The 13,305-nt window shown below is 37.6% G+C and overlaps 1 protein-coding gene across 10 annotated transcripts in view; it reads left to right on the forward strand.

The window, feature by feature from the left end:
• Positions 1-13,305, forward strand: part of ANKS1B (ankyrin repeat and sterile alpha motif domain containing 1B) — a 1,022,908-nt gene that overhangs the window by 6,610 nt on the left and 1,002,993 nt on the right. The window lies entirely within an intron of this gene.

Below are 13,305 nucleotides of genomic sequence, written 5' to 3' on the forward strand. Positions count from 1 at the left end.
GAAACCGCGTTGTTGAAATGGAATAAATCACAAATAGAGCAGTTAAGCTCCATGAAAATGTTGTATCTGTAAAAATAGGCAAGTTGCAAGTGGGTTATCTATTTTAGATAGTAATGATGTTTGAAGTGGTGATTGCACCATTATGTTCAGGGAGCTGTGTCTGCCAGAGTGAACGGTGCCAGCTGCATGGCGGGGAGCCTGGAGAGAGGGGAGGGAATTGGGTGTTGACCTCTTTCTCCACTATCAGGGTTTTCAGCTCGCTCTTCAAAACAGTGAGGAGGACGTGTAGCAGTGAACTAGGATAACCAGCCGGTGACTACTACTCAACCCATCCATTGTTACACTGCACAATTTCTTGTGTGTCTCAGGGATTTCTTACAGTTGATGCAGGGTGAAGCAAGTCTTCGCTGACATTAAGGCAGAAGGTTGTAACATTTAGCAGTGCCTCTACTGACTTTAGCAATTTAACCTTTCCGGTGACAGTAAACAATTTGATTAGTTCAGTTATATACTGAAATAATTTACCTAATTACACATTTGAGGTAAGTTTGGAAAATTCTTCCAAGGAGCTTATTATATAGAACAGTATTCCTGACAATTTAACTAGAAATGGAAGCTGACTATAATGCAAATCAAGGGTTAGAAAAGACTAATTTCAACTTATGGAACCTGAGATATTTAAGATTTAATGCATTTTAGTGTATCTTTGGTTTCCATTTAGAACATATTACAGAATGGTTTTAGTTAATTGAAATGTGATGTTTTGATTACTCATCATGTGGTGCTATAAAAGAATATTTTATATTTGAAAAAGTAGGAATTTACTCAGAAGACTCATCCATGTTCCAGTTTTTTCTCATGTGTGTAATGACATGGTCATGTAAACCATGTAGGTAGGCAGAAACATAATACCTGTTGAAAACCCAGTGCATTTTCTTGGATAATACAAATCTAGAAACTTTTCTTACAGTCCAGTTTTCTTCTTTTGCATCAGTAGGGCAGCAAGTGAATTTTACATGTGTGTTAAATCTGGGTGAGGCTTGAAATTGATTTTTGAGGATGGACCAAAAAATATGGTCGAAGTATAAATTTTGTTTTCCACAGTGCTATGGTTTGAATGCTGCCTCTAAAACGCATGTTGAAATTTGTCATTGTGGTAGTGTTAACAGGTGGGATGTTTAAGAGGTGATTGATGCTGTTACTGCAGGAGTGGGTTAGTTATCATGGGAGGCTCTGGTAAAAGGCTGACTTTGGCCCAGTATCCTCTCTGTCTTGTGCACTTCTTGCCTTTCTGCTTTCCACCATGGGATGACACAACAAGAAGATCCTTGCCAAATGCTAAGCAGATGATGGCACAATGCTCTTGGACTTCCCAGCCTCTAGCCTATGAGCCAAAGAAATGTATATTGTTTATATATTATCCAGTCTTAGGTATTCTGTTATAGCAACACAGAATGGACCAAGACTCTCAGCTTCTTTTACTACTATACTGTGTCCCAAGAGTGTTTGTCTCTGAATCTATTTCTTGTGAATAATATTTTCTTATTAAATGGCATATCTTCATGGATCTAGCTGTAATGTAGAACTGTGACTCACTTGTGCTGTAGGGTTATTTGGATTCTTTTAGTTTATGAGAGTAGCTTCATTTACAATGGTTTATTCTAGTTAAGTGAGCTGAAACAAACTGCTTAGACTTGTTGCCATTCTTTGATCAAATTGGATCAAATCTTAACTGATGGATGTGAGCCTAAACTGACAAATTCATTTCCTGCTACTTGCTTGATATTTATGTTCCACACACCACATTTCCTTTAGCCTTCCCTGCCCAGATCTCTTTTTCTAGAAAAAAGCCTCTTGTGTTTTCTAATTACTACAAGTTCATACTGTCTCTAGTTTTTGTGCCAGCTGTCCTCCTCCTAAGGGGAAGCAGATTTTGTGTGAGGAGTAGAGCTGGGATGGGTTGTGTAGATTAAGAAGAATAAATATTGGACCTTCAAAGTTGAGGTGTTTAGAGAGGTTACTTTTATCGTCTCTAGATTCTTGGCTACCTCAATGTTAATTTCTCCCCTAATCTTATGGACCCAGTGCCCTTATATCTTTCCTAACTTTACCCAACCACCATAAACTATTTGTGGAAGCTGATAGTTAATTCATTGTGAAGTTATAATTGATTGGTAAAGCTTTTATGAAGAGGAAGCTCCTTTAATATTTTCATTTAAATAGGCAACACATGTTAGGTCAAAATAGTAAACCTGTGGAGCTCTTGTGGTAGAACTAATGGAGGAGAATATGCCAGGTTTGTAAGAGGAGGTTGCATAAAGATGGTAATTAATCCTTCCTCCCTTTCCTTTTTTTTAAATGTTAATATGGGGTCTGCCAGTGTTGCCCAGGTTGGTCTTGAAGTCCTGGGCTCAAGTGATCCTCCTGTCTCAGCCTCGTTAATAGCTCGAACTACAGATGCACACCACTGTGCCCAGCTCCAGTCGTATCTTCTTAAAGGCAGAAGGGAAAGGGATTGAATTGGAAACATGAGAAATGAGATAGTATATGGCTAGTGATAGAAAGCCTTTACTTTTTGCTACTTATTTAGTCCCTATAACTTTTTGCTACTTATTTAGTCCCACCCATTTTAGATAAAGTTGTGTAGTATATTATTTGCCTATATCAGAAGTTGTTCCTTAGAGGTACAGGTAGATACCTCAGAGATGTCAGTGGATTCAGTTGCAGACTACCACAATAAGGTGAGTGACACCAAATCTTTAGTTTCCTAGTCCATATAAAAGTTACATTTACACTATACTGCAGTCTATTCAGTGTGCAATAGCATTATGTCTAATGAAACAGTGTACACAATTAAAGAATACTTTATTGCTGAAAAAAAGAATAATAATCATTTGAGCCTTCAGCAAGTTGTAATATTTTTGCTGGTGGAGGGTCTTGCCTTGATGTTGAAGGCTGCTGACTGATCAGAATGGTGGCTGCCAAAGGTTGGGGGGACTGTGGCAATTTCTTAACATAAGACAACAGTGAAATCTGCAGCATCAATTGACTCTTCCTTTCATGGAAGATTTTTCTGTAGCATGTGATACTATTTGATAGTATTTTACCCACAGTAGAACTTTTTTCCAAGATTGGAATTAATCTTCTCAAATGCTGCCACTGCTATATCAACTAAGTTTATGTCATATTTAAATTCTTTGTTAGCATTTCAACAATGTTCATAGTTCTTCACCAGGAGTGTATTTCTTTCTTTTTCTTTTCTTGTCCCAGCTAGAGTGCCATGGCATCATGCCTAGCTCACAGCAACCTCAAACTCCTGGGCTCAAGCGATCCTTCTGCCTCAGCCTCCTGAGTAGCTGGGACTACAGGCATGTGCTACCATACATGGCTGATTTTTTCTATTTTTGGTAGAGATGGGGTCTCACTCTTGCTCAGGCTGGTCTCAAACTCCTGTGCTCAAGCGATCCACCCTCCTTGGCCTCCCAGAGTGCTAAGATTACAGGTGTAAGCCACCGCACCCAGCCTAGGAGTATATTTCATTTTAAGAAACTCCTTTCTTTGCTTATCCATGAGCAGCAACTCATTCATTCAAGTTTTATCATGATATTGCAGCCATTCAGTCACATCTTCAGGCTCTACTTTTAATTCTAGTTCTCTTGCTGTTTCCACCACATCTGCAGTTCCTTCTTTCACTGAAGTCTTAAACCTTCAAAGTCATCCATGAGGGTTGGAATCAGCTTCTTCCAAACTTCTATTAATGTTGATATGTTGATCTCCTCACAGATGTTCTTTTTTTTTTTTTTTTTTTTTTTTTTGAGACAGAGTCTCGCTTTGTTGCCCAGGCTAGAGTGAGTGCCGTGGCGTCAGCCTAGCTCACAGCAACCTCAAACTCCTGGGCTCGAGTGATCCTTCTGCCTCAGCCTCCCGAGTAGCTGGGACTACAGGCATGCGCCACTATGCCCGGCTAATTATATATATATATATATCAGTTGGCCAATTAATTTCTTTCTATTTATAGTAGAGTCGGGGTCTCGCTCTTGCTCAGGCTGGTTTTGAACTCCTGACCTTGAGCAATCCGCCCGCCTCGGCCTCCCAAGAGCTGGGATTACAGGCGTGAGCCACAGCGCCCGGCCTTCACAGATGTTCTTAATGGCATCTAGAATGGTGGATCCTTCCCAGAAAGTTTTCAACTTACTTTTCCCAGATTGATCAGATGAATCAATGGCAGCTATAGCCTTACAAAATGCGTTTCTTAAATAATAAGACTTGAAAGTCAAAATTACTCTTTGGTCCATGGGTTTCAGAATGAATATTGGGTTAGTAGGCATGAAAACAAAATTAATCTCCTGCACATCTCCATCAGAGCTCTTGGATGATTAGGCTCATTTTGAATGAGCAGTAATATTTTGAAAGTTAATCTTTTTTTTCTGCATAGTAGGTCTCAACAGTGGGCTTGAACTATTCAGTGAACCATGCTATAAACAGATGTGCTGTCATCCAGGCTTTGTGGTTCCATTTATAGAGCACAGGCAGAGTAGATTTAGCATAATTCTTAAGGGCCCTAGGATTTTTGGAATGGTGAGTGAGCAACTGAAAGTCACCAGCTGCATTAGCTCCTAAAAAGAGAGTCAGCCTGTCCATTGAAGTGAGGCATTGACTTCTCCCCTCTTAGCTATGAAAGTCTTAGGTGAAATCTTCTTCTGGTAGACAGTAGTTTCATTTACATTGAAAATCTGTTAGTTAGTTTAGCTACCTTCACCAATTATCTTAGCTAGATCTTCTGGAAAACTTGTGGCAACTTCTATGTCAACACTTGCATGATGTACTTTTTTTTTTTTATTTCAGCATATTATGGGGGTACAAATATTAAGGTTACATGTATTACCCATGCCCCCCATTCCCCCTTGGGTCAGAGCTTCAAGCGTGACCATCCCCTAAACATTGCACATATCACTCATTATGTTTGTATATACTCATCCCCTCCTCCCCCCTCCCACCCGCCTGACACCCAATAAATGTTATTCCTGTATGTCCACTTAGGTGTTGACATGATGCACTTTTATGTTATGGAGATGGCTTCTTTCCTTAAATCTCATCAACCTCTGTTAGCTTCAGACTTTTTTTCTTCTGTAGCTTCCTCACTTCTCTCTCAATCTTTATACAATTGGAGAGAGTTAGGGTCTTGCTTCTGGATTAGGCCTTGGCATAAGGCAATGTCGTATAGCTGGTTTGATCTATCCAGACCACTAACATTTTCTTCACAGCAGCAATAAGGCAGTTCTCTTCTCTTAACATTCTTGTAGCACTTCTAATTTCCTTCAAGAACTTTTTTTTTGCATTCACAACTTGGCTAGCTCTTTGACACAAAAGGCTTAGCTTTTGGCCTGTCTTGACTTCTAACATGCTGTCCTTGCTAAGCTTAGTCATTTCTAGCTTTTGATTTAAAGTGAGAGATGTGTGACTCTTCCTTTCACTTGAACACCTAGAGGCCACTTTAGGGTTATTAACTGGCCTAATTTCAATATTTGGTGTCTTAGGGAATAAGGAAGCCCAAGGAGAGGGAGAGAAATGGGAAAACGGCCAGTTGGTAGAGTGGTCAGAATACACACAGCATTTATCGATTAAGTTTTGTAGGTGTGGTTTGTGGCACCCCAGAACAATTACAATAGTAGCATCAAGATCACTGATCACAGATCACCATAACAGATATAATAACAATGAAAAAGTTTGAAATATTGTGAGAATTACCAAGATGTGACACGGAGACATGAACTGAGCACACGCTTTTCGAAAAATGGTGCTGATAGACACACAGTTGCCACAAACCTTCAATTCGTAAAAAGTGTAATACCTATGAAATACAATAGAGCAAAGTGCAATAAATTGGAATATGCCTGTATATATTTATTATATAATCACAGGTGACAGAGATGTGGAATAAAATTATATAACAGCTTTCATATCTAATATGGTTTGAGATTCAGATTTTTAAAAAATACATTTCTTTTTATTTTTAAAATAACTATATTCTGCAAGTTGGCTTCAGTATCTAGGTTATTCATGAAACTTATGTTTCACTGTACAGGGGAGGGATTTGATGTTCTGATCCTTGAATCCCAATTAGCATTCTTCCACATTAAGTTTCATTTTATTTTTCCCCACCTGAATTACTATTAGCCACTTAGGGTTCTTGTTTGATACTTCTAGTTACTAATCTGCATTTGAAATATCTTATTTATCATACAGATATGCTAAATATGGTATATAATGTTTGGAATATACTAAAAAACTGCTATATTTACTTACAGAAGTATCAGTGTTTTGTGTGAATATTTTACTGCTAGACATGGGAGTCAGTGGGAGTGTGTTTGGGTGAAGTGGCAAGAATTATGCAGGGACATCCTTTGGCTTGGTAAACTCTAGCAGTGTGGTAGCCCAGAACAGAGTTACTTCCTGTTGGCTTGCTTTGGCTGTTAGCGATTGGTCTGTCATTCCAAAGGTTTATAGAAACTTTGAAGACATAACCAGAGAAAGTGAAGAATTTGTTAATTATTAAGCTATTTCTTATAAGTTTGGTTAAACTATTTCTTTTTTTTATTATTATTATTTTTGACTTTTTTTTTTTTTTTTTTTTTGAGACAGAGTCTCAACTGTTGCCCAGGCTAGAGTCCTGTGGCATCAGCCTAACTTACAGCAACTTCAAATTCCAGGGTTCAAGCGATCCTTCTGTCTCAGCCTCCTATCTAGCTGGGACTACACAGGCATGTACCACCATGCCTGGCTAATTTATATATATATAAATATATATATAATATATATATATTTTTTAGTTGTCCAGCTAATTTCTTTTTTTTTTTTAGTAGAGACAGGGTCTCACTCTTGCTCAGGCTGGTCTTGAACTGCTAAGCTCAAATGATCCACCCACCTCGGCCTCCCAGAGTGCTAGGATTATAGGTGTGAGCCACCGCACCCGGCCTAAACTATTTCTTAAAAGTTAATGGTTAAACTATTTCTTAAAAGTCTTTTCAGTGGCTTATTTTATGCTCTATATTAGGGTGTACTTAGACAACAGTTGTTAATCAATGAACCAAATACTACCCAACTAACCAACAAGTCAGACAGAATTTTATAGGGAACTAATAACTAAGAACAGTGATAACAAAGAATGATCACTTATAATTTTAACAAGTATTTGTTGAGTACCTCGTGGATCCTATAATTGAATAAGATCATCTCTACCTATCCCAAGTACTTGTAGAATAATGGGACAGATATGTAAACAAACAGATAAAATCTAGTGTCATATATGTGGCAATAGAAGTACCAAACAGTGCTATAGGAACACTAGAAGCAAGAAGGACACACCTTCTACCTGGATGGACTCAGGGCACACTGCAGAGAAGAGGTGATACATGAATGTTGTAGAGTGAGTAGGAATTTTCCAGAGTGACAAGTTGGGGGAAGGGCATTGCAGGTAGAAGGAACAATGCATTCAATAACAGTGTGTGAAAATATAGAATATAATTTTGGGCATTTTAAGTAGTTTGGTATGGAGCATGGGCAATGGGTAGTATGGAGAGTGAATGACTGTGTGCTGCCCTAAGGAGTTTGAACTTTATACTGAAGGCCATGAGATCCTCTTGATTTTTTTTTTCAATTTTTAATGTGTTAGTTATTAATTATGATAATAGCACGACTGTGTTTTAAAACTTTGAGTAAAAGATAAAAACTCACTTGTATTCCTATTGCTACAACAAGTTTTTTTCCTACATGTTTGATGTACTTACCAGATAAAGCATACAAGTTTGGATCCTGGATTTTTCACTTAATGGCATATCATAAACTTTTCCAGTTATTACAAAGTCTTCATCATCATTTTTAATGGCATCATAGTATTGCACCTAATGCATCATTTTCATAGATCTTCTCCATCGGGAAGAAACACCTATGGTTTGTTAAACAGATGCATTTCCTGGTCCCACTTTAGGATTTCTTGAGTATTTTTGAGTATTCTGACTATAAGAATTTCTGAGCGTAAGGCCTGGGCATATGCATTTTATGAACTTCCTTAGGTAACTTTTATGTGTACCAATGTTGAGAACCACTGATCTGGTATATATACTGTTGTTACTTTACCCTTCCCTTAAAGTGAGATACTTGGGTGATTTTTTATTTATTTTTTTATTATTATAAGTAATATTACGAACATTGTCATACAAACCACCTTTTCTATACAATTATATTCTTCAGATACAATTCTAGACGGGGAATCACTAGTACTATTAGTGTCCCAGATATGCTAACTGCTTTCTATGCTTTCTTTTCAAGCTTCAGAACAGTTTTGCAGGATCTTTGTCACTAATCCCATTTTAATTTAGGGGTTAAAAGATCAGAAAAATTAAATAACTTGCCCAAGCTAGTTAAGTAACAGAACCAAGATTAAGATTCAGATTCAGGTATTTCTGATATGAGATATCTTTCTGTTGTGCTCTATTGCTTCCTAATTCCATAGGGATCCATGCATATCCTTGGTTAAAATATGAAAATACCAATATATTTCCAGTATGTAAATAGAACGTACATTTTCTACAAAATTATATAATAACATTTTTCAGTTCCTACATAGTTCGCAATTATTTTTGTTTGTGCTTATCATACAGTTTCACATTTTGGGTGCTATTTTGCTTTAAATTTATTTCTTAACAAATAGCACACGAATAGTAAACCTAATTGAGTGTTAAGATAAATTGGCTAAAGGTGTTCTAGGAATATTTGTTTGTCAGTTATTTTCACTTTAAAACTGTGGTATTGTTTTACCCAAGATTTCTTGGGTGCTTGATATTGTCTAACTTCTTTTGTCTTCAAAGGTATTTTAATAACTCATCCATCCATGTCTCCAGATGGATGGGGTTTACTTTTGCCCATCTCTTCCCTCTCACACAGAGAAGGAAGATACAGTTTTCACAGAGTCCTCATTTGATGAACTTTATGATCCATCACTTTCAAGCCAGTACATCTGAGTCCATAGTTTTAACTGAGCTCATTATTAACTCAAGGACTTTGTCAACAGTAGCATTAGGCTCTGTAGAAAAACTGGGGAACCAGGTGGTTTGTCCCTAGAACTTTCTCATCCCTCTTTCTGTGCCCCTTTGCCCATTTGCTGAGCCTTCCTTCCTTTCTTGTTCCTGAGGTATTTTTAGGCTTATTTTACCTGAAACCCAGAACTCCCATTCAGTTTTATCCTGCAACAACAAGAAGTTTTCTCTCTTTCTTGCATTTTAATCCCTCATGCCACAGATCTCGATTTTTCAGCGCAGTAAATGATGTAAGTGGAAGAAGTAGCAGAATGTAATGGAAAAAGTCTGAGTCTTTTAATGGGCATTTGGCCCCAGGCCAGTTAATTAACTTCTTTGGGCTTCAGTCTCCTTATTTATAAAGAGGGAATGATAGTATTTATCTTGTAGAGGTGTAAGAATTAAAGACAATGTATGTAAAACATCTAGCACAGTGCTTGTCACATAGGAGGGATTAAAAATGCTTATTTTTGTTATTAGTAAGACATTAATGGCAGTGTAAGAAATCATATAAATATTCATAATTGTAACTCATAATTATAAATTTCATGAGTATCTTTATTTGAGTGGAAAACTATGGAATATCCGCACTGTAATAGGTCATTTCTTTAGGTACATTGTCTTAACCTAAATTTTTAATGATGTAACTACAGGCACCAAGACAAGCCATTGGGGTTGATAATATATGGCCAGTCTTCCTCTGATACCAGAGATAGTAGATTGTTTTTTTCTGCCTACTTTTCAGAGTGGTACTGGTCACCAAAGATTTATTATTATTTTTTATCTTCTATATCCTCACCAAGATAATTTGAAGAGAAAATGATTGTATTCCAGAGATTTTACATGCTATGCTATAATCTATGAAATTAATGGGTTCCTAATAAGTCTGTCATTAATATTTCCAAGTGCCCATCAATACATGAATGGATTAATAAAATATGGTATATGTATACCATGGAGTTCTAGTCAGCCACAAAAAACAATGGTGATCTAGCACTTCTTATATTAGCCCATTATTTTGTAATATGTCCTTCAATTTGGGTTTACGTGATACTTTTCCCTTGATTGGATTTAGGTTATACATCTTTGGCAGGAATATCACGGAAGGGATGATATGTTTTCATTGCATCCCATCAGGTGGCATGTGATTTGATTTGTTCTATTGCTGACAATGTTCGCTTTAATCACTTGCTTATGACAGTGGCTGTCAAGCTTCTGTTTATACAATTACTCTTTTTTGAAGTAACTATTTTGTGGGGAGGTACATTTAAACTACGTAAATATACTATTCCTCATCAAACTTTCTTTCATTCATTTATTTATGTTAGTGTCGACTCTGGTTTACTATTTCATTGCATAGTTTATAATGCATTATTGCCATTATTAATTTTGGTGTTTAAATTATCCTAGACTCAGTAGGAGCCCTTTTAGGCGGGCTTATTTGAATTATTCTTTGAGCATTTCCTTGCTTTTGGTATCATAAAATGTTTCAAGACTAATCTTTTTCTGCCTTAGTCCTGGAATCAGCCATTTTTCCTACATGGGTTGGTTCCTTTTCGTGGAAAATGGCCATTTAAGCTATAATTTGAGTGCTAGGCTTTTGGAGGGTCACTTCTTCCAGACGTGGCTTTTGGAGTGTCACTTCTTCCAGATCCTCTAAGCTAGGAGGTGAAAAAGTATATATATATTTTCACTGAAATATATTTTCACTGATTGCATATATATTATATAATACACACTTTTACATCTCTGTCTGTCTATGTTTGATGAGCACCATGGGTTTACAATGATACCTGTAATTCTAGTGCAACTCCACAGGCAGGATCCATTCCAGTTTCTCCCTTCCTATATTTGTAACTTCTTTCATCTTTTTCCCACCTGGCTTCTGTTTTCTTTGTACATACACTTACCTGATAGATCCCCCTGTATGTAACCAGACCTCCTCTTCACTGCCATCTGTCCCCTCTGTTAATGTCCTCCTTACCCCTCAGGCTCTGTCACCCCACACTAGGCTGTTCTGCACAGATACCTCCTCACCCTTTTCAGGCTTGGACTCCCTAATTGGTCCACCACTCCAAGGGGCTACCCTTTTTGTCCTTTTTGGGCTCTAATGCCCTTGGACTGGATCACACTTGCTTATGGATGCCCTCTCATCATGTCTGGACTCTGACACCCCACACTGAGATGTTCTCCTCTGCCACCACCACATGGACATGCTCTCCACCCTACTTAGGCTCTAACCCTCTCTTATTATGCTAGTGCTTTCTGGGGATGCCCTCCCAGGCTGTGATAGCCCACACTAGACTGCCCCCACTATAGACATCCTCCTACCTTGGCTTGGTCTCTGTCATTCTACTGTAGGTCATTGCGGCTTTCCTCTTCCCTCTGGTGTGGTTGTCTAACTTTCTCTGTCCTACTTAATGGCTTTAAGGACTGGATTATTCAGGAAGAGAAGAAAATGAGGAAGAAGGAAAAGAGGAATAGGGAGTGGAAGAGGAAGTGGAGGAGGAGAATACGTAATACTTTTCTTTTTATCTATGATGATGATGATGATGATGATATATCTATTCAAGTCAGCATTGCCTATTCCTTGTATTGGAAGAAAATCAGGCTATGGGCAAGTAAGAATTTTAGATAACATAGTGATTATGACCAAAACTTGAGTACTGTGAGGCTGTTCTCCTGGATACTGTTTCTCCTTGCATTTTGGAGGAGAGTTGATGATAATTTGATAGGCTGATTAGCAATTTGCATTTTTTATGAGGTTTTTTCTTTCATTGTATATTGTTGTAGACATGTCGTAGGCCTCCAGATTGACTGAGAGATGGAAAATCTTTATATATTTTTTGCTCTATTTAGCTGGAGGTCTTTTTTTTATCATAATTCTCAGCGAAGTGCATTCTTAAGAATTTTAGTAAGGTGATGATAATGCAGAAAAAGAGTTATAAAAGCACTGAGATAGTAACTGTCATTCACTGAGGAAGTTGAGTTTGCAGAATTTGATAGAGATAAGGATTTCAGCAAGTAGGTTTTTCTTGTTATACGATATCCCCACTATGATTTTTAAAATGTCACAAAAATATTATGTCAGGAAATTGACCAAGTATATTTTAAACTATGGCCAATCTGCACAGGTCTTATAAAAACGATTATTACTCTGAATGAACCAGGACAGTAAGTAATTCATACGGAGGATTTCCCAGACTAAATTACTACCAGGAATCTATAATTCCTAGAAACACATCTTAAGTGAAGAAACTTCCAGGAAGCTCTTTAGTAAGCATTTTCTATCGCTGAAAAATACCATCATTGTTTGCAAAAAATGAGAAATAGTTGGGCGCATTGCAAAAATAATTCATTGCAGTTATACTCTGCACTTGAAAAGACCATTCTGCTTTTCATGACAAATTTAAGAAAAATAAACAGCAGGCAGTATCATCAGTTGATGCTCTCCTTCACTAGGTTTGGGAAAACAAGCTCCATGGAAATATGATCAGAATTTTAGTTTTACTTCCTAAGAAGGTAACTAAACAGGCCTGGATTTGAAAAATGACATATTTAACGTGCAAGATGACATCTAGGGGTCTAAAAAGATCATAATTCCTACTCATTTCTTACCTTCTTGTTTTCTTATCATCACTTCTGATAACATATGACCTACTCATAGTATTTTACAGTATTTGTACTTTGGCTTTCTGTTTCTATGGAGTCCTTGGGCTTCCAAAGAAATGGTTCTTAAACTTTGCATTTTGTTACAGTCATCAGCAGAACAAGGGACCATACTAAGTCGCTATCCTGTCTATTACCCTTCAAAATTCCTCCCAAATTCTGGAGTCTGGAGCTTGATAGATCTCAGCTGTCTAATCCATACTATTACCATCATTTCTCTGATGAAAGGAATTGAAGAAAAGGGTACAAGGTTTGTGTCTAATATGGCTTTCCTTGGAGGTCTTGCTCACTTATTCTCTAAATGGAAATGGGAATTTATAAGACTATAGAAGTCTCTCATAGGACAAGGAAATGTTCAACTGCCAGGCCTTGGAAAGACCAGGATCCAAAGCAGCAAGGGTCAGGGCTACAGGATCTTGTAGCAGAAATTTGGGGCTGCTGGGTCTCTTTGAGCCCTGCCTTGTGCCTGGGGGTCAGGGGGTGGAGGGGACAAAAATCTCATAAAAGGGCATTTGGAAAAACGTTGATTACGTTTCTCAATGACTTTGTGAACTTGTTGAAA

The sequence above is a fragment of the Microcebus murinus genome, chromosome 10 (genome assembly GCF_040939455.1).
Source record: "Microcebus murinus isolate Inina chromosome 10, M.murinus_Inina_mat1.0, whole genome shotgun sequence".
In the NCBI taxonomy this organism is placed as follows: domain Eukaryota; kingdom Metazoa; phylum Chordata; class Mammalia; order Primates; family Cheirogaleidae; genus Microcebus; species Microcebus murinus.